Source organism: Salvelinus fontinalis, chromosome 6, assembly GCF_029448725.1.
Source record: "Salvelinus fontinalis isolate EN_2023a chromosome 6, ASM2944872v1, whole genome shotgun sequence".
In the NCBI taxonomy this organism is placed as follows: Eukaryota; Metazoa; Chordata; class Actinopteri; order Salmoniformes; family Salmonidae; genus Salvelinus; species Salvelinus fontinalis.
Window position 1 is genome coordinate 26,886,561 of NC_074670.1, and position 21,405 is coordinate 26,907,965.

At 42.4% G+C, this 21,405-nt stretch overlaps 1 protein-coding gene across 2 annotated transcripts in view; it reads left to right on the plus strand.

The window, feature by feature from the left end:
- Window positions 1-212: 212 nt before the first annotated feature.
- The window catches only part of LOC129857499 (synaptic vesicle glycoprotein 2A-like), a 56,879-nt gene continuing 35,686 nt past the window's right edge, over window positions 213-21,405 (plus strand). The window contains exon 1 of one of the 2 annotated variants that reach the window (XM_055925822.1): window positions 213-231. The gene's annotated coding sequence lies outside the window, so the exon portion shown is untranslated. Of the gene's footprint in view, window positions 232-293; window positions 735-21,405 lie in introns of those variants that run through there. The other variant, XM_055925821.1, reaches the window with a different exon arrangement.

Genomic DNA, 21,405 nt, shown 5'->3' on the forward strand with positions numbered 1-21,405 from the left:
TACTGATAGCCTAATGGGTATTCAAGATGATACCCAAAATAAATACCTAAAAGTAGTTCTACACAAGATTTACACATTTAAATTCAAGCCAGTGCTGCTTTAATTCAGAACAACACTTGAGTCATCCAAATGAATATCAAACAGTATCATTTTCATGGCCAATTATAGCCACGAGCTGCAGCACGTGTAGGCAGAGACATCTCGTGCACAGATCATTGCACCAACAATGTGGTGAGTATGGCGAAAATCTAAGTCGAATCCATATCAGTTTGGGAAGAAATCTATAGTCTATAAAAACGAAAAAACCCTTAAGATACCTTATATCATAATATGTCTTCAAATGCTTCCGTGGTTGGAAGAATTAATGAATGCCACGTCACAAACAGCATACGGCTCCATTGACATTCTAACGTCCACACTGAAGCAAAAGAGGAACCCCCTCTCTGAAGAGAATGGGGTACGCGAGAGGAGAGGGATGGATGCTCGAGAGGAGGGGGATGCTCGAGAGGAGGGGGATGCTCCAAGAAGGATGCTGTGTGGTAGGGTAGCGCTGTCGTACCACGTCAGCCTTGTGCACATAACAGGGTTAGGTTGTATTCTAAACTGGGTAGGTGACCACAGAACAATTTTCATAGACCGGATTTAACACCTTTATATATTTTTGAACACGGTGACAACCTTAAGATAAATACAGTTACGGTCAAGTGGAAAAACGCCAACCTTTTCTACCAAAGGTAAGGACGATTATAAGTCTTGGTTACATTTATTTCCCGCTTATTTCGTCATACTCGATGTTTATCAAGAGCATTTAGGGCAGTATTGCAATAATTGTGTTAAATAGCCTAGTCAATAGTTTCCCACAGCGAGCTCCGGATGTTATTTTGAGCGATAGCAAGAACGCACAACCGATAGAAAATGACCCCCACCCCATCCCTTAATAGCCTGTTAGTGAAAGAGCCAGAGGAGAAGTCGACGTCTGTGAGTAAAATACAAGTGATATACATCTGTTTTTACAACAAAAAGAACATATCTCCAAAGAACGAATAGCATTTCGAAAGCCACCAAATTTGTCCCGTGGTCTCGTGCGTAATAATGTAAACCTGCATCCCAGCTCCATCCCTGCGCTATCACATCTTAGCCATCATTACTATTGAACACTGAGTTCTTCTCAAGCATGACATAACCTGGATAAATATAGGCTACAGTACGTGTACGTATAGTGGTGAAGACTCTTCCATAGTTTAGTTTATGGTTAAGTGGCGTTAATTTACATAATGACTCTCACCTTCGCCTCGCCCCTTCACCAGTCTGGACAGCTTGCATTTGATTTGATGGTTGGATATATTCACCCTGAACCATAAGGTATAGGCTACACACACTGTTGAGCATCAGTGAATGTGTTTAACATAGGCTATATGTAGACTGTTTATTTTGAGTTTTAAAAGAAGCGGCATAAACGGCTGCGACCTATTCATTACGCGTAGAACGCGATAAATGACCTTGCGCTCTGTGAACCTGAAGATGAACGAATCTTGCTTAGAACTCAACGAATTGACGAACTCTTATTTTCTTCCTTTCTATGTCATTGCAGTGTGGCGTTAGTTCTGCTACAATGACCTTGTCATTAAAAAACATGACACATAACCCCATATGGTCGATTTTTGAAGGCAACGTCGGGTTGTCCCAGCGTCTATGAATGGATAGGCTACGGTTACTGATTGGCACATTGGCCTGATAGAAAAGGCCTTCTGGGAAAAATATTTTACAACAATTGACACCTATCTCTTTTACAATCCTTTATTCGCAATCACTGTTACATTTCGTTTACTAGGCTATAGCCATATAATGTTGTTACAATGTCCATGTGTTCTCACCTTGGATAGGATTAACTACAATATGGCCTTTACCAATAGAATGATAACATAATAAAATAAACATTTGTAGGCTAACACACTATTTATTAAGATCAAAATGTGATTGGAAGATGCTTTGTGATTTACATCAGTTTATAATCTAATTGACTAGGCCTATGGATTGGATTACAGTGCTTGCCAAATAGTGACACCGTATTTACTACCCTCCCTTTCATTTGTTATGCTTGTTGTCAATCAAGTCCTGCTGTAGCTTGCAACGCCTGTTGGTGACTCAGATATAAACTCAGCAAATAAAGAAACGTCCTCTCACTGTCAACTGCTTTTATTTTCAGCAAACGTAACATGTGTAAATATTTGTATGAACATAACAAGATTCAACAACTGAGACATAAACTGAACAAGTTCCACAGACATGTGACTAACAGAAATAGAATAATGTGTCCCTGAACAAAGGGGGATCAAAATCAAAAATAACAGTCAGTATCTGGTGTGGCCACCAGCTACATTAAGTACTGCAGTGCGTCTCCTCCTCATGGACTGCACCAGATTTGCCAGTTCTTGCTGTGAGATGTTACCCCACTCTTCCACCAAGGCACCTGCAAGTTCCCGAACATTTCTGGGGGGAATGGCCCTAGCCCTCATCCTCCGATCCAACAGGTCCCAGACGTGCTCAATGGGATTGAGATCCGGGCTCTTTGCTGGCCATGGTAGAATACTGACATTCCTGTCTTGCAGGAAATCACGCACAGAACGAGCAGTATGGCTGGTGACATTGTCATGCTGGAGGGTCATGTCAGGATGAGCCTGCAGGAAGGGTACCACATGAAGGAGGAGGATGTCTTCCATGTAACGCACAGCGTTGAGATTGCCTGCAATGACAACAAGCTCAATCCGATGATGCTGTGACACACCACCCCAGACCATGACGGACCCTCCACCTCCAAATCGATCCCACTCCAGAGTACAGGCCTCGGTGTAACGCTCATTCCTTCGACGATAAACTCGAATCCGACCATCACCCAACCATCACCCCTGGTCTGACAAAACTGCGACTCGTCAGTGAAGAGCACTTTTTGCCAGTCTTGTCCAGCGACGGTTGGTTTGTGCCCATAGGCGTTGTTGCCGGTGATGTCTGGTGAGGACCTGCCTTACAACAGGCCTACAAGCCCTCAGTCCAGCCTCTCTCAGCCTATTACAGTCTGAGCACTGATGGAGGGAGTGTGCGTTCCTAGTGTAACTCGGCAGCCATCCTGTACCTTTCCCGCAGGTGTGATGTTTGGATGTACCGATCCTGTGCAGGTGTTGTTACATGATCAGTTGTCCGTCCTGTCTCCCTGTAGCGCTGTCTTAGGCGCCTCACAGTACGGACATTGCAATTTTTTGCGCAGGCCACATCTGCAGTCCTCATGCCTCCTTGCAACATGCCTAACACGGAACCCAAACCGGCTGCTCAAGTGCGCCATCGTGCGACATCGTGCGACATCGTCCATACATTTATTTTGTCCCCCTACACCAAACGCGATCACGACACACAGGTTAAAATATCAAAAGAAACTCTGAACCAATTACGTTAATTTGGGGACAGGTCGAAAAGCATTAAACATTTATGGCAATTTAGCTAGTTAGCTTGCACTTGGTAGCTAATTTGTCCTATTTAGCTACCTTGCTGTTGCTAGCTAATTTGTCCTGGCATATTAACATTAGGTTGTTATTTTACCTGAAATGCACAAGGTCCTCTACTCCGACAATAAAATCCACACATAAAACGTTCAACCGAATCGTTTCTAGTCTTCTCTCCTCCTTCCAGGCTTTTTCAAATTTGAACTTATATGGTGATTGGCATCTAAACTTTCATAGTATTACCACGACAACCGGCAACACAATTCGTCTTTCACTGCGAGCAGTGTGGGTGCAATAATTGAATACGATTCCTAAATGTATTTTGCAACGCTCGTGCACGCAACGCGAGCAGTGTGGTCAGCCTATTAGGCACATTCACGCAGATGAGCAGGGACCCTGGGCATCTTTCTTTTGGTGTTTTTCAGAGTCAGTAGAAAGGCCTCTTTAGTGTCCTAAGTTTTCATAACTGTGACCTTAATTGCCTACCGTCTGTAAGCTGTTAGTGTCTTAACGACTGTTCCAAATGTGCATGTTCATTAATTGTTTATGTTTCATTGAACAAGCATGGGAAACAGTGTTTAACCCTTTACAATGAAGATCTGTGAAATTATTTGGATTTTTACGAATTATCTTTGAAAGACAGGGTCCTGAAAAAGGGACGTTTCTTTTTTGGCTGAGTTTATAAATGTATGTTTTTCTCTAACCTTGCAGTAATTCCTCCGTCAGTCTCTTGGCTGATTCACTACTCTTCTGATGCTGCAATACTCATTGTAGTGTAACCTTGAGAGATTACTTCTGAAAGGTGTGTGTACTGTAGAGTACAGGGTAAAACAGAATACATTGAGAATGGCATGGCAGTTCAGGTTGGTGACAGTTACAGTCATGCCCATGATGATACATTCCTCTTCAATGCATAACCTTCATTGAAGTTTTGATATTACTCCCTCTGTTGTTTGTGCTTGTTCAACAACCCGTTGAGGCCAGATGAGCCATTTCTAAAGTGGCGTTAAAGGCAGTATTCATTAAATACAGTGGCTGTTTGGGCTCCTTGAGCAGTGATGTGGCACAGAAGTACAATCAAGTACATCAAGTACCAGCAAGCTTGACAAACTGGGGAAGTATTGAGACACAAGAGGCTCTGGATCCAGCTCTGGGTGGCTATACTAAAGGAGAGTTGGTCTAATCGTACAATAACAATAGAATGGAGGTTATCCATTGAAGAGGGAGGGTATCATGGATATGCGACAGCAGCTCCAGCCTCCACAGTTAGCCACACGACAGTGAAGGGAGCTGGACAGTTTGGTGTTCTTATTTTCTGCCTGCTACCTCTGCTGATTAGGGTGTGCTCTGGGCTGTCCTCAAAGATGAGCCTTGTCACAAGTTACAATTTGACTCCATGGTGGCTGTGAGCACTGTGAGCACTGTGAGCACTGTGGCTTACTGCATTACCATAACACATCCTGAAACAGACCAGCAACACAGACATTCAACTCATTCTCATCCACCAGTATCCAATATACACTGCTCAAAAAAATAAAGGGAACACTTAAACAACACAATGTAACTCCAAGTCAATCACACTTCTGTGAAATCAAACTGTCCACTTAGGAAGCAACACTGATTGACAATAAATTTCACATGCTGTTGTGCAAATGGAATAGACAAAAGGTGGAAATTATAGGCAATTAGCAAGACACCCCCAAAAAAGGAGTGATTCTGCAGGTGGTGACCACAGACCACTTCTCAGTTCCTATGCTTCCTGGCTGATGTTTTGGTCACTTTTGAATGCTGGCGGTGCTCTCACTCTAGTGGTAGCATGAGACGGAGTCTACAACCCACACAAGTGGTTCAGGTAGTGCAGTTCATCAAGGATGGCACATCAATGCGAGCTGTGGCAAAAAGGTTTGCTGTGTCTGTCAGCGTAGTGTCCAGAGCATGGAGGCGCTACCAGGAGACAGGCCAGTACATCAGGAGACGTGGAGGAGGCCGTAGGAGGGCAACAACCCAGCAGCAGGACCGCTACCTCCGCCTTTGTGCAAGGAGGTGCACTGCCAGCGCCCTGCAAAATGACCTCCAGCAGGCCACAAATGTGCATGTGTCAGCATATGGTCTCACAAGGGGTCTGAGGATCTCATCTCGGTACCTATTGGCATCATCACCACCTAGCAATCCAGAAACACAGGCCATTTACATTTACACTTTCTTATAGATTGACTGTACAACTGAGAGATAATCAATGCCTTTTTTTCTGTGTCTCGACGGAGTTCTCAAAGCACATTACCATCAGTCTTCCACTGACAGCACATTTGCTTTTAATCTGCCATAAGGGGTATCTACCTCAGAGGAATGTAAATGTTGTAAACCAAACTGTAAAGCGGTAGCAAAACAAATAGCCTCAGTGCACGCAGTAGGAAAACAAGAGCAAACCTTGTAGCTGTATAGTAGCAATTTCAAACACTTCACATTGGCTAAATTTGTAACAGCAACACATGGTAATAAGCCAATGCATAACACTGAGAATGGAGAGCTTGCCATAGTTTCTACAGAATGCAGTGGTGAGGATATCTGCATAGAGAGTACCCCAGTCCCCAGCATCATAATCTTCTGCTCCCATAATCCCTGCGGTATATTCTTGGGTTCTGTTAGAGAAATCACCTTCTCCTCTCTGGTATCACTGCAGTGTACAATTTCCTGTTTGTAAGATTCCCTTTCTCCAGCAAGGACATTTTAGACATTCCTCTCCAACCTTTTACAATTGTCACATCCAGCACACATAGTCACGATTTTTTCATATTTCAGTTGAAAGCCGGGCATTATGGTGTGAGCATCTACACCTGCTGCTACATTTGAAACAGTAGATTGACCACAACATTGTCGTTATGAGCCATGAAACGACCATGATAATTGTAAAAACCCTCCACATATCTATTATTTCACACGTAGGCATTACCACTCAGGCATTACAGTAGGTATAATCAAATGCCAATAGCTTCTATTAGAGAATCAGAGCCTCCGTTTAAAGGTGGACAGGAGTGGTACAAAGTAGATCCCCTTGACATGGATACCACCATCATCAAATTCAAGTACTGTACTGTTAAAACCTATGGACCGTTACATCAGTGAAGGGTATACAAGCTCATTGAGTTGTCTCCCTCTGCATATATCACCCATTTCATCCCCTTGTTGCCTCTCAAAACCGACATGAAGAAGCCCTCTCAAATTGTACAATATTGTGTATATTCAACTATTCTGTAGAGCAAGGGCAACTTCCACAGATGCTTATAATGACATTTTTCATTATCGGCACTGGGAATGCATCCACAGCTGATTTTTCTTTGAATATCCATATAGCAGTGTGGGGAACTAAAATGGATGCTGGGATGACATGTTGTTTGACATGGTGTTGCTAACTGCTGTAGTGAGCCAAGGTTGACTACGCACACTGAGAGAGGTTCCACCCAGGGAATGATGACAGGGATGACGTGACTCATGTTGGGCTTCGCCCTTTCCAGAGGGGACCTCTCTCTCTCTTTCTCTGCAGAACCATGCATACTGTCTGGGTGAGGGGAGCTACTGTATGAGCCATGAAAGGAGTGTGTTTACGCACATCCAAACATGGCATTGGAGCTGGACAGAAAGGAACAGCTAAATAAATAGATATTGTCTACTCTCTGTTTGCTGCTCCTGCTGAACAGCCTCTCATCATCCTCTCTCAGGTATACCTCCACCCTGCAATGCCCAACCCAGGAGTGTCTAGCCTGTGCAGTGTTCAGGCAGCAGTGACACAATGTAATCAAATAAAGAAATACATTTCCTTTGGGTCTCTTTCTAGGTACAGTACCCGTCAAAAGTTTGGACACACCTACTCATTCAAGGGTTTTTCTTGATTTCACTATTTTTTACATTGTAGAATAATAGTGAAGACATCAAAACTATGAAAAAACCTATATGGAATCATGTAGTAACCAAAAAAGTGTTAAACAAATCAAAATATATTTTAGATTTTAGATTCTTTAAAGTAGCCACCCTTTGCCTTGATGACAGCTTTGCACACTCCTGGCATTCTCTCAACCAGCTTCATGAGGAATGCTTTCCCAACAGCCTTGAAGGAGTTCCCACATATGCTGAGCACTTGTTGAGTGCTTTTCCTTCACTCTGCGGTCCAACTCATCCCAAACCATCTTAATTGGGTTGAGGTCTGGTGATTGTGGAGGCCAGCTTATCTGATGCAGCACTCCATCACTCTCATTCTTGGTCAAATAGCCCTTACACAGTCTGGAGGTCATTGTCCTGTTGAAAAACAAATGATAATCCCACTAAGCGCAAACCAGATGGGACGGCTATCGCTGCAGAATACTGGGGTAGCAATGCTGACTAAGTGTGCCTTTGAGTTCTAAATAAGCACCCCACACCTCCTCCTCCATGCTTCACAGTGGGAACCACAGATGCAGAGATCCTCCGTTCACCTACTCTGTGTCTCACAAAGACAAGGCGGTTGGAACCAAACATTTCAAATTTGGACTCATCAGACCAGAGGACATATTTCCACCGGTCTAATGTCCATTGCTCGTGTTTCTTGGCCAAAGCAAGTCTCTTCTTCTCATTGGTGTCCTTTAATAGTGGTTTATTTGCACCAATTTGACCATGAAGGTCTGATTCACACAGTCTCCTCTGAACAGTTGATGTTGAGATGTGTCTGTTACTTGAAATCTGTGAAGAATTTATTTTGGCTGCAATCTGAGGTGCAGTTAACTCTAATAAACTTATTCTCTGCAGCAGAGGTAACTCTGGGTCTTCCTTTCTTGTGGCGGTCCTCATGAGGGCCGGTTTAATCATAGCGCTTGATGGGTTTTGCAACTACACTTGAGGAAACCTTCAAAGTTTTTGACATTTTCCGGATTGACTGATCCCTTTTTTCAATTTTCGCCTAAATGACATACCCAAATCTAACTGCCTGTAGTTCAGGACCTGAAGCAAGGATATGCATAATCTTCATACAATTTGAAAGTATACACTTTGAAGTTTGTGGAAATGTGAAATGAATGTAGGAGAATATAACATATTAGATCTGGTAAAAGATAATACAAAGAAAAAAACATGCATATTTTTGTTTTTGTTTTGTTCCACCATCTTTGAAGTGCAAGAGAAAGGCCAAAATGTAATATTCCAGATTAGGCCCAATTTATATTTTGGCCAATAGATGGCAGAAGTGTATGTGAAAAGTGTTAGACTGATTCAATGAACCATTGCATTTCTGTTCAAAATGTTGTGTATAGACTGCCAAAATGTGCCTAATTGGTTTATTAATACGTTTTCAAGTTCATAACTGTGCACTCTCCTCAAACAATAGCGTGGTATTCTTTCACTGTTATAGCTACTGTAAATTGGACAGTGCAGTTAGATTAACTAGAATTTAAGCTTTCTGCCCATATCAGATATGTCTATGTCCTGGGAAAGTTTCTTGTTACTTACAACCTCATGCTAATCACATTAGCCTACGTTAGCTCAACCATCCCACGGATGATGTAGAGGTTAAAGTAATGATGAACTGTCGTTTCTATTTGCTTATTTGAGCTGTTCTTGCCATAATATGGACTTGGTCTTTTACCAAATAGGGCTATCTTCTGTATACCACCCCTACCTTGTCATAACACAACTGATTGGTTCAAACCCTTCAAGAAAGAAAGAAATTCCACAAATGGACTTTTAACAAGGCACACCTATTAATTGAAATGCATTCCAGGTGACTACCTCATAAAGCTGGTTGAGAGAATGCCAAGCGTGTGCAAAGCTGTCATCAAGGCAAATGGTGGCTACTTTGAAGAATCTCAAATATAAAGTATATTTGGATTTGTTTAACACTTTTTTGGTTACTATATGATTCCATATGTGTTATGTCATAGTTTTGATGTCTTCAGTATTATTCTACAATGTAAAAAATAGTGGAATCAAGAAGAAGTAGGTGTATGTGTGTCCAAACTTTTGCCGGGTACTGTATATCGCCCACATTGTTGTAGACTACTGTAAACTGAATACATTTGACCATTGTCCTGTTGGTGGGAGTTTATCACCTCACACGCCCATACATCATCACTGAGGGATGACTTGGCCGCTGCACCACTGTCCTTATGCCCAGAAAACCAGGCACGAATAATGGAAGAGGGTTTCGATCGCTCCAGGCAACCCCTGGACGCTTAGACCAGAGCAGCCAATAACTGATTGATGTTTCGACCAGACCAGGCAGCAGATATCTGAATAACGGCGAGAGAGAAAAATGAACTGAGTCATAACTTAGCTGTCTAAGTAGATCATATTTTGAAAGTTACTGTAATAACCTCACCTCACCCTTCCCTATTTTCCACAACTTTCTTTTTTAATATGATACTCTTTTCTCTCCTTTCTTTGCAGTTTGTGGTAGATTGACATTAAATAAAAAGGTGTGTGTGTGAGTGCGTGCGTGCGTGCGAGCGAGCTTGTATGTATGTCCTCAAGGGATTTCCAAGGCTCTCTACCTGTCTGCCTTAACTCAACAGAGCACTCTATTGTCTACCTAGACTTATTCCTTGAGGGCAATTCAATTACTTTATTTCCTAGACAGACTCTGTCTAGTCTATCATGTTGTAGAGTATTCTCAAAACTGCAACTCATGCAACTTTCGCTTGGAATTAGAATAAGTGAAATGGTATTGGTTTAACCTCTGGTCTTTCAGAGCGGCACCTCAAGGGGAACCAATTTAAACACATTTACTTAATTTCACACATTCAGGAGCATTCTACAGTATATTCATAGGATCTTTAGTTTTGGACCATTGGTTCCTCATTTAGTTCAATATTTAGTCTCTAGAAGGACATATATTTCCATTGCAGTTAGTCTGTTACAAACAGATGTTGAGATATTTGTATTCCATGTTGTTTGCTACCCCCTCACTAACAAGCTTTCTGGTATTGAGGAAATTATAGAAAGCAAAAAAGAGACTCACAAGAATGTGAATTTGGTCTCTCGCTCGATGTGTACTGTACACTGGAAATTATTATGGTCTAAAATGATTATGATTCGAAATGATTATGGTATTACTATCAATACACCTGTATTGATAGTAATACCTATCAAAGTGTCTATGGGTAATGTGCTCCCTGTTGAACAGAAACATACTGCCCAATCAAATGGACTTGACTAGATACACATGCTCCTCAGTGTGTATGTGTTTCACCATGGTGGACAGAATGGTACCAGCGTAGGTGTTTGTTGACTGGACCCTGTGGGGATCACTTCAAACAGACCAGACGTGTGCCAGGAGTGAGTGGGCCGCACTGACACGGCCCAGCATGCAGTGCTCTGCACACATGACACTGAGGCAAGCCAAGGTTTTGCTGGGAGTATGGTGTGAAAATATGGCTCAACCAGAAACTTGATACATTGGATACTGTTTGAGGTATATTTAAGCAATAAGGCACAAGGGGGTGTCGTATATGGCCAATATACAACAGCTAAAGGCTGTTTTAATGTGCGACGCAGCGCAGAGTGCCTGGATAGCCCTTAGCCGTGGTGAATTGGCCATATACCACAAACCCCCGAGGTGCCTTATTGCTATTATAAACTGGTTACCGACGTAATTAGAGCAGTAAAAATATATGTTTTGTCATACCCGTGGTATACGGTCTGATATACTACGGCTGTCAGCCAATCAGCATTCAAGGCTCGAACCACCCAGCTTATAATTACATATACTGTCGGCCTACCCAGGTAGTGAAGAAACAGGGATGAAGATTACTGCAGTTACCTATAAAGGATATTGATGGTTTTCCCCATAACTAATCATGGCCATGCGTCTTCTCTCCTCACCATGTACAGTACATCTGAAGCCAATTGCTATTAATTTGGACCATAACACTTCAAATCATTTACACGGAAATTCCCAGCAATTTAATTCACATTTGACTGTGTGTTTATTAATAGTAAGAAAACTCTTCTGGACATCAGCAGGCAATTACTGGCATGTTCCACTGTATTTCAGTTGGGTTTATCAGGCATAATGCACTAGAGCTGCAGTTTAGCTGAGCTGCTATAGCTACACTTCTGATGATTATAACAAGGCTGCTGGTGACTCCAAGCCACTCTCTCTCTGCAGTATTTTACTATAACTTGGTGTTGATGAGCTTTTCCATGAAATGTTCTATTATGTTACCTCTTAGTCAGCCTCAATGTCCGCGTTTACACAAGCAGGTCAATTCTGATTAAAAAACATATTATGTTGTTCTGCTAATTTCATTCATACCTTTCGGAAGTTCTAGTTATTATGCTGTAACATTTAGCATGTCTTCTCACCAGAATAGCATAGCTCAAGGGAGGATATGTGATCATACCAACCTACAGCTGTCCTTCTTAATCCACAGCTGGAAAGGACACTTCCTTTTGCCTTGTTGAAGGCGGTATTTTGAACCGATGTAAGAATGGCTTTTCAATTGCACATTATTGTTATATTTGGCTCTGAAAAAGATCTGATGTGAATAGATCAGGTGATTGGTCAAAAGACCAAATATTAGAAAAATATATATCAGAATTGGGCTGCTTGTGTAAACACAGCCAATGAGAGTTGATAGTGGCTTTGTCATTGGTGGGAACCTGATCTGTTTTGGGTTGTAACTAAGGACACTTCTTATCTTATTAATAAAAGGCATCTATCATCTGAAGTGTCATCACCGGAAAAGACCTGTTCTATAATGTGCAGATGGTACTGTTTGCACAGTATTCTCACTGAGGATTTATGCTTGGGAATTAACAACCTATAGGTCTAGTCTATAATCATTGAGACAAACATGTCCTTTTATGAAGGCGGTCTGCTTCCAAATGGGATTTAGAGTGATGACAGTGGAGCACACACCTACACGGGGGGAGTTATTAATGACATCTGCAGTTGGATGAGGTGGCAGAGCGCCAACATGGAAGTGTTTACATTTACATTTAAGTCATTTAGCAGACGCTCTTATCCAGAGCGACTTACAAATTGGAAAGTTCATACATATTCATCCTGGTCCCCCCGTGGGGAATGAACCCACAACCCTGGCGTTGCAAGCGCCATGCTCTACCAACTGAGCCACACGGGACCAGTGTTGGGGGGGAGAGGGAGAGAGACAGAGAGAGAGAGAGAGAGAGAGCGAGAGCAACACAGAGAGAGAGAAACAGAGAGAGAGAGATAGTGTGTGTGTGATTAGAAGTGAAGGTACAGTTGAAGTTGGAAGTTTACATACACCATAGCCAAATACATTTAAACGCAGTTTTTCACAATTCCTGACATTTAATCATAGTAAAAATCCCCTGTCTTAGGTCAGTTAGGATCACCACTTTATTTTGAGAATGTGAAATGTCAGAATAATAGTAGAGAGAATGATTTATTTCAGCTTTTATTTCTTTCATCACACTCCCAGTGGGTCAGAAGTTTACATACACTCAATTAGTATTTGGCAGCATTGCCTTTAAAATGGTTTAACCTGGGTCAAATGTTTCGGGTAGTCTTCCACAAGCTTCCCACAATAAGTTGGGTGCATTCTCCTGACAGAGCTGGTGTAACTGAATCAGGTTTGTAGGCCTTCTTGCTCACACACGCTTTTCAGATCTGCCCACACATTTTCTATAGGATTGAGGTCAGGGCTTTGTGATGGCCACTCCAATACCTTGACTTTGTTGTCCTTAGGCCATTTTGCCACAACTTTGGAAGTACGCTTTAACTTCCTGACAGATGTCTTGAGATGTTGCTTCAATATATCCACACATTTTCCTCCCTCATGATGCCATCTATTTTGTGAAGTGCACCAGTCCCTCCTGCAGCAAAGCACCCCCACAACATGATGCTGCCACCCCCGTGCTTCACGGTTGGAATGGTGTTCTTCGGCTTGCAAACATCCCCCTTTTTCCTCCAAATCTAATGATGGTCATTATGGCCAAACAGTTCTATTTTGTTTCATCAGACCAGAGGACATTTCTCTAAAAAGTACGATCTTTGTCCCCATGTGCAGTTGCAAACCGTAGTCTGGCTTTTTCATGGAGGTTTTGTAGTAGTGGCTTCTTCCTTGTTGAGCAGCCTTTCAGGTTATGTCGATATAGGACTCGTTTTACTGTGGATATAGATACTTTTGTACCTGTTTCCTCCAGCATCTTCACATGGTCCTTTGCTGTTGTTCTGGGATTGATTTGTACTTTTCGTACCAAAGTATGTTCTTCTCGGGTCCCATGGTGTTTATACTTGCGTACTATTGTTTGTACAGATGCATGTGGTACCTTCAGGAGTTTGGAAATTGCTCCCAAGGATGAACCAGACTTGTGGAGGTCTACAATTTATTTTCTGAGGTCTTGGCTGGTTTCTTTTGATTTTCCCATGATGTCAGGCAAAGAGGCACTGAGTATGAAGGTAGGCCTTGAAATACGTCCACAGGTACACCTCCAATTGACTCAAATGATGTCAATTAGCTTATCAGAAGCTTCTAAAGCCATGACATAATTTTCTTGAATTTTCCAAGCTGTTTAAAGACACAGTCAATATAGTGCATGTAAACCTCTGATACAGGGAATTATAAGTGAAATAATCTGTCTGTAAACAATTTTGGGGAAAAATGACTTGTGCCATGCACAAAGTAGATGTCCTAACAGACTTGTCAAAACTATAGTTTGTTAACAAGAAATTTATGGAGTGGTTGAAAAACGAGTTTTAATGACTCCAAGTGTATGTAAACTTCCGACTTCAACTGTATATGCATCCCTAGAGAGATTTAACCTTGACACAATGCTAAAGCCCTACTGGTTGTACCCTGTCACAAAAACTCTGTAGATCAAAACATCCATTAAGAGACAATCTCATTCACTCTTCTGTCCTAAAATAATACTTCACTGTAAACTCCATCCAGAGCATTATGGATAATCTTCCTGATTAGCTAGTTCATGTAAGCACTCGCCAGACTACTGTATTGGACAGCCAAACAATACTATATTGTTGAGGCAAACTATGCTCTCGTGGAAGTAAATTGAGTTGTCCAACCACATACAGAATCTGTGGGATTTCGTCAAACCACAGTTTAGTCAGGAGGTTATGATTTGAGTGGGAGAGTCTACACAGTGCACTATTGATCTGTTTGGTGTTTTTAGTCCTACTGTCATCCATCTTCTTACTCCATTACTGGCTGACTTCCCCGGCAACCCTGTCTCCTGCTAAACGTTTATAAAGCCTCCGCTTGTAATGGTTTTCTTCCTGGGATGAAGGAGAGGACCAAAATGCAGCGCGGCTAGTGTTCAACATATTTAATAAACAAAGAGATGAATACGTGAACACTATACAAAATACAAAATAACAAATGTGAAAACCAAGACAGACCTATCTGGTGCAGAACACAAACACAGAGACAGGAAACAATCACCCACACCCCCCAACACAAAACAAGCCATCTATATATGATTCTCAATCAGGGACAACGATAGACAGCTGCCTCTGATTGAGAACCATATTAGGCTGAACATAGAAACAGACAAACTAGACACACAACATAGAATTCCCACCCAGCTCACGTCCTGACCAACACTAAACAAGCAAAACACATAAGAACTATGGTCAGGACGTGACACCGCTGAATAGAACGTCACTCCTTTATCACGCGCATTACTCTCTTTGGTGGATATATACCCCACATTGTCAAATGGAGATCTATTTGAAGTGGATCTAAATTACCGATTTATATGCACATTCACCTAGCCTATCCAAGTGTAGCCAAGGGCTAAATTGAAGTGTCCCTATTCAGCACAGTTGTGGGTTTTCTGTGGAAGGGTTTTCTTGCTAGTAGGATATATGACAACAGTTAGCTTTTACTGACAGACTCCCCAAGCCACTCATGCCATTTTGTAATGGGATTTTGACTCTTGTCCTTGGCAGAGTGACTGACAATCTGTGCTCTAGTGAACTGTAAACAGAGGAGTCAGAGAGAGTCGACTGAAACGGAAACATCATATTCCCTCCTTACTCCATTGTTTGAACAGAGGGAGACACTGTGCACTAAGATCGATACAGCTTACTGTACGAATTTATACACCAAAAGATATGTAGGGTCTCATGTGCTGTGATTAAACAAACAAGGCTTTTGGACAGCCAGCCAGACAACTGTACTGTGCAAACAAGCCTTATATTGAGTAGGGCCTACTCCATTGTATCTGTTTTCATTGACTTGTGACTTTTATTGATTGTCTCACACCTTATACCGCATGACATAAAGTTGTGCCTATACCGCATGACATAAAGTTGTGCCTATACCGCATGACATAAAGTTGGGCCTATACCGCATGACATAAAGTTGGGCCTATACCGCATGACATAAAGTTGGGCCTATACCGCATGACATAAAGTTGGGCCTATACCGCATGACATAAAGTTGGGCCTATACCGCATGACATAAAGTTGGGCCTATACCGCATGACATAAAGTTGGGCCTATACCGCATGACATAAAGTTGGGCCTATACCGCATGACATAAAGTTGGGCCTATACCGCATGACATAAAGTTGGGCCTATACCGCATGACATAAAGTTGGGCCTATACCGCATGACATAAAGTTGGGCCTATACCGCATGACATAAAGTTGGGCCTATACCGTATGACATAAAGTTGGGCCTATACCGTATGACATAAAGTTGGGCCTATACCGGATGACATAAAGTTGGGCCTATACCGCATGACATAAAGTTGGGCCTATGTCTCTAGTATTCTCTTTCAACGTACATAGTTTCCCCAACTCATAAACGTTCTTGGCTGGATTAATAGCCCTGGTAGCATTAGCACTAAGCTAGAATTGTTTTAAGCCACGGTGACGTACCCTTCTGGCACAGAACTGTCTGAACTTGTTGTTGTCTTTAACTTCAGCATATATTCCTCCATTAATATTAGCACAATGGTTTTAGGGTGGAAATTGACAGTGTTGTATCACATTTAGCAAATGGTTGCTCCTGTTAGCATTAGCAATGATTTGATTGGAAATTGACCCACACAATTTCAGCTGTTGACTGTTGCCTAGCCCAGTGCTCGAGTCTAAATTTAATAGCTGTATTTTAGCCGTGGTAGGGCCTTTTAAGTTAAGCAAATACAGTAGCTTCAGCTAGAGCAAAAGGCTGTTCCGCTTTAGTGCACTGCCTCAGTTTTAACGTGCTAGCTAGCGTTATCTTAGCTTCAGGGTAGGTAATTTCCTGTTTCTCTCTGCTCTCTTTTATTGTGAGCAAGCTGCTGCTCGGTTCCGGTATTGTGTGTGGTGTAGAGAGCAGCTCCACTGACCCCCTGGCATCCTCTCAGCTCACTAGAAGGAAATAGGTTTAAATAATTAAGTCTTTCATCACTGGCAAACGACAGCTAGGGTTTTGGTCCGGCTCCCTTTGGACACCTAATTTATTATCAATTTACACTTCATTAAAGATGCCAGGCCCAATAGGAGATGTGCTTTACTTTGGAATAACTCATTACATTGTTATCTTATCGACTTTCTTGCTGTTTATCCCGTATATTAAGCCCTTTGTTGTTGCATATTTCCAAAAGGATTTGCTGTCTTGTTGTGGCCAAATGTCCACATCATGACTCACAGATTAGTTCAAGTGTTTTTAGTACTAACAGCCACATACTTGCTGCAGCATAACTCTCAAGTAGAGAATGGTTTATTATTCCAGGCTAAAGAGCCTATCTGTACCTACTCATATCTATCAGTAGTGGGGATGGTTAAAGGGTAATCTGATGGTGATGGCTAGCTCATTGCATTTAGATGGAGTAGTGAGTGGCTCCTGGTGTGAAAGTCAGTGACCATGGAGACAAAGGATAGCCAGCCAATCGGCTGGTGTCCCCGAGAGGGATAGAAGATTGATTGAGGCGCTGCGTGAAGATCAAGATTTCTAGACCAAGAGCAGAGGTGGGCGGTTTTATGTGCCCTGAAGATCTTGGATTGCTAAGAGATGATACAATATGCTTTTGGTTTTGGAGCAGCTATTTTACAGAATAGCTTAGCTCAGTGGACCATTAAAGTAAGGTACACCAGGGTCTCTAGAATGGGGTAGGTGAGTAATAGCCCTCTTAAACTATTAAAGATCAGGAGCAGAGGTTAGACCTTTAGGGAGTAAGGAGTAACTATATTTCAGTAGGTAGGGGAGGTTTAATACAGCTTTTACTCTTCTGTTTTAGTGTCACGTTTTCTTATCCAAACATATAACTAAATATGTCCTCTGGGAGGGCCTCATTCATCTTCTCTGACTACACATGAAATATGTCCTCTGGTTGCTAGATTGAGATGTATTACCAAAGCAGACAGCTCCCAACAGAGTCATTCTGTGTAAGGATCCTTGTAAACTATGGCCCATTAACCACTAATGATGTTAAGGCAGGAAACTCCTCCACCAATACAGGCAAGCACAAGGGACAAAAGTTTTTTTGCATGGCGACATATTCTGATACATTGTCTGTTTCAAATGATATAATTTTCTCTTCTTTGAAAATAATTCATATCAACATGGATTTATTGGATTCCCTCTCAGCCCACATTTCCAATCTCATTTCCAATTAATACACTGTTGTCAAAGTATGCAATGATTCAATGTATTCAATGTTGTTTTCTTAGAGAGGCTGCTGGCATACAAATCAGCATATAGTACTATTCTTGAGCTTCCGCCTCTTTACGCACTAACTCCATGTGTAATGCAACCACAAGGTTGTTCCCACCCTGGGAAACCTGCTTGTTACTGCAAGCCTCATGTTTTATGCATACTGTATGTCTGCTCTTGTTCACCTGCCAAAGGTCCTACAGGAGGATTTCCATTTCATATTTACCTCCTTATGTTTTTCAAGTAGTTCTGCCTTTTGGCTTTACTAGAATTCATATTCCCACCTGCACCACAAGCTCTGTACAGTAGAAATGGAAGATTGTCTCTCTTGTGCTTTCTCTTCCATGAAAGATGCTTGTGGTACAATGGACCCTGGTTTAAATGCAATGGCTTCAGGATTCTCGAGCCATACAGATGTAGGATCTTAATTTGAGCCAGTTTGCTACAGTATGAAAGTAATCCTACAGCAACAGGAAATGTGAATTATTATGTGGATTATAATTAATGGACATTTTTGTAGGGGTTGATAAATTTTTTCGTAAGGGCAAATCAAGTCTGAAAATTCAAGTGGAAATTACAAACTTTAGAAGATTACAAACTTTTTAAAACTCAAATACACTACAAGTTTGCATTTCTTGCTGTGCAGGAAAATTCTCAGCAACAAAAGAGTGATCAGATTAAGATCCTACATCTGTAGCTAGCAGATAGGGTCTGACTCAGAGGCAGGGATTTCAAGGGCTAGTAGGGGCCATCTCACTCACTGCCATTTATATGGAAATCAGGGTTCTATGTACCACTCTGGTGGCACCTAATGCACACTTTACCGTGTGAAGTGGATGAAGCAAATCCACATACAATATACTGGCCTATATTAGCCCAGCAGCGAACAAGGAGAGGAAGAAGAAACAGGGAGGTGGAGACCATCTCCAGAACCAAGTGGAGAACATGTCTGTCAACGATTCTTAAGACACCATCATCATTCCTATCCTTAAGGATAGGAAGGATAGGAATGATGTAGAGAATATTAACATGCAATTCAATGCAATCTAATTCATTTACATTGACATGCAAACATGTTTCAGTGTCACAGTATCTGCTAATGGAAGCCTTTGTGACTTATTTTGTACATAATGTTGCTGCTATCGTCTCTTATGACCGAAAAGAGCTTCTGGACATCAGAACAGCGATTACTCACCTCGAATTGGATGAAGAATTTTGCTTTAATGAGTCGGACGGGAAGGATATGCTCCAAACATCCGAACAGGCCCTCATCCCCGTCATTCGCAGGAGAAATCAACGGAGATTTCGCAGAAAGAGATCGGGGTGCCTTGTGAGGATCAAGCGACGGGTGGCTAATCTGCCTTTGCCATCCGTACTGTTATCCAATGTGCAATCGCTGGAAAATAAATGGGACGAACTGAAAGCACGTATATCCTACCAACGGGACATCAAAAACTGTCATATCTTATGTTTGACAGAGTCGTGGCTGAACGACGACATTAATAACATGCAGCTTTCGGGTTATACACTCTATCGGCAGGATAGAACAGCAGCCTCTGGTAAGACACGGGGTGAATTCCTATGCATATATGTAAACAACAGCTAGTGCACGATATCTAAGGACGCCTCGAGGTTTTCCTTGCCTGAGGTAGAGTATCTCATGATAAGATGTAGACCACAATATCTACCTAGAGAGTTTTCATCTGTATTTTTCGTAGCTGTCTACATACCACCACAGACCGATGCTGGCTCTAAAACCTCACTCAATGAGCTGTATACCGCCATAAGAAAACAGGAAAATGCTCATCCGGGGCGGCGCTCCTAGTGGCTGGGGACTTTAATGCAGGGAAACTTAAATCAGTTTGACCTAATTTCTATCAGCATGTTAAATGTGCAACCAGAGGGACCTTTACTCCTTTACCACCTTTACTCCACACACAGAGACACGTACAAAGCTCTCCCTCGCCCTCCATTTGGCAAATCTGACCATCATTTTATCCTCCTGATTCCTGCTTACAAGCAAAAATTAAACCAGGAAGCACCAGTGACTCTGTCTATTGAAAAGTGGTCAGATGAAGCAGATGCTAAACTACAGGACTGTTTTGCTAGCACAGACTGGAATATGTTCCGGGATTCATCCGATGGCATTGAGGAGTACACCAATTCACTCACTGGCTTCATCAATAAGTTAATCGATGACAACGTCCCCACAGTGAGTGTACGTACATATCACAACCAGAAGCCATGGACTACAGGCAACATTCGCACTGAGCTAAAGGGTAGAGCTGCAGCTTTCAAGGAGCGGAACTCTAACCCGGAAGCTTATAAGAAATCTTGCTATGCTCTCCGACAAACCATCAAACAGGCAAAGCATCAATACAGGATTGAGATCGAATCGTACTACACCGGCTCTGACGCTCGTCGGATGTGGCAGGGCTTGCAAATAATTACAGACTACAAAGGGAAGCACGGCCAAGAGCTGCCCAGTGACACGAGCCTACCAGATGAGCTAAATAACTTCAATGTTTGCTTCGAGGCAAGTAACACTGACACATGCGTGAGAGCATCAGCTGTTTCGGACTGTGTGATCACGCTCTCCGCATCCGATGTGAGTAAGACCTTTAAACAGGTCAACATTCACAAGGCCGCAGGGCCAGATGGATTACCAGCATGCACTGACCAACTGGCAAGTGTCTTCATGACATTTTCAACCTCTCCCTGTCTGAGTCTGTAGTACCAACATGTTTCAAGCAGACCACCATAGTCCATGTGCCCAAGAACACTAAGTTAACCTGCCTAAATGACTACCGACCTGTAGCACTCACGTCTGTAGCCATGAAATGCTTTGAAAGGCTGGTCATGGCTCACATCAACACCATTATCCCAAAAACCCTAAACCCACTCCAATTTGCATACCACCCCAACAGATCCACAGATTATGAAATCTCTATTGCACAGCACACTGTCCTTTCACACCTGGACAAAAGGAACACCTGTATGTGAGAATGTTATTCATTGACTACAGCTTAGCGTTCAACACCATCGTGCCCTCAAGGATCATCACTAAGCTAAGGACCCGGGGACTAAAAACCTCCCTCTGCAACTGGATCCTGGACTTCCTGATGGACCGCCCCTAGGTGGCAAGGGTAGGTAACAAAACATCCGCCACGCTGATCCTCAACACGGGGGCCTCTCAGGGGTGCGTGCTCAGTCCCCTCCTGTATTCCCTGTTCACTCATGACTGCACGGCCAGGCACGACTCCAACACCATCACTAAGTTTGCCGATGACACAACAGTGGTAG